We start from the raw sequence: 1,911 nt of genomic DNA, 5'->3' as shown, positions 1-1,911 counted from the left end.
AGAATAATTTTCAACACTTAATAAATTAAGAGTATTTTTTAAAAAAATATGTATAATTAATAATTTAATTCATGACAAATACTGTAGGAAAAAATATAAGTTGAAGTAATAAATATTAAATAAACTTATAAAAGAGAATAAAGGAGTATCTTGTAAAACAAAAAAAGAGAAATAGAAGACAATAGAGAAATCAAAATAAAATTAAAAGCCGGCAGTTATTGAAGAGGGAGAAGATATTATTGAAGTGAGAGAAAATATTAACACAGTAATTAAATTGCGGTGCATTTTGTTTATAAGGCTTTTTTTTTGGTGACTTGTTTATATAAGGCTTTGATAATAGCTAAAAAGTAAAAACTATAGATAAAATTAAGGTCATATTAATTTATTATTTGATAAAAATTTTTGTTAACAAGAATAAAAAATTAAGAATAGAAACAAATTAAAAAATATTGTCAAATAATTAAAAATTGCATCCTTAATATTAAAATTAAGTCCGATTTTAGTTTCTATAATTTTGGTAAAAAATTAAAATTCTTCTTTTTTTTTTTAAAAATATAATAATAATAAAATTTTAATATTTTTTATGTATTCAATGTATTAAAAAAATTTTATAATAATTTTTATAAAATATTTTTTTATGATATGTTTAATCTATATTCTTAAAATACAAGTTAGCAAAACTCTTAAAATAATTCTTTTCTAAATTTATGAAAAAAATGCCCTTCTTTTTCTCACTCACCATCGTCTTCATATCTTCAATTTCTCTTAAATTTTTCAATTCCTTATCTTTCTTCCCACTCTTCTCACCAACATACACCTTTTATCTTTTAACTCTATCTCCATCATCACAGCTCCTCCTTCATTTCTTCATGTGTGAATATCTTTTGAAAATGAGGAAATGAAGGAGTTTATTATTTATATATTTACAGAAGAATCTTATATTTTAACTACATTAAAAAAACGATCTTTCATCAAGAAATTTTACTGTCATCTTCGATAAGAAAAAGATAATACAAGAAAAACAAATAATAATGAGAATCTAAACGAGTTCTAAAATTATTTCGTACTCTCACTAGACTTGTTTTCTCCTCCCATTTGACCTCTAAACTCTTCTAATTATACTTCGACATTATGGGTAATCCCTCAAGGATCTAACCATTCTTAGATAAACAGAAGTACAAGTAAGTTTATGCAAATAATGGTTATTTCGAGTTTATTTATTTGCATTGTACTATGTACGTAGGAAGCATAATGGCCACGGTTTTCATCACTCTATTTGACTTTTCTTTTTTTCAGTTGAGGGAGGTGTTGAGTGATGACCACAACTATGGAAAACTAAAACTAATTATTTGAAAGAGATTTTAAGGAAATTTTTTTTTCTAAGTTGGAGGAGATGATGAATGAATAGAGGTAGAGGTGAAGGATGAAAGGTGTTGGTCAAAAGAGTGGAAAAGATAAAGGATTGGAGAAACGGGGAGAAATTAAAGATATGAGGACAATGGTTAATAGGAAGAAGAAGGTTATTTTTGTCTAAAATTAAAAAAAGAAAGTTGATTTTAAAATAAAATTTAACATTAAGGACAAGGTTAAACCCAAAAAGATAGGGTTATGCTGCGTATAGATCAAAATCAGCCACAAAAATCAGTTATCCAGCTATCAGTATAAAATATATGTTGGAATATAAATATACATTAAAAATAAAATTAAACTATACATATATTTTTTATACACAAATACATTGGTAACTAATTTTAGTATACAAATAGTATTTTTTAAAAAAATTTTAAAAAATTTTGATTTTTAACAAAAATTATGGAAACCAAAATCATATTCAATCTTTAATGTTATTTATATATGTTTCTAAGTCTTACTAAAATTTTTGTTTTTTATTTAAATATATTATTTTGTGTA

The sequence above is a fragment of the Arachis ipaensis genome, chromosome B04, assembly GCF_000816755.2.
Source record: "Arachis ipaensis cultivar K30076 chromosome B04, Araip1.1, whole genome shotgun sequence".
NCBI lineage: Eukaryota > Viridiplantae > Streptophyta > Magnoliopsida > Fabales > Fabaceae > Arachis > Arachis ipaensis.
This window is presented reverse-complemented; position numbering follows the sequence as displayed.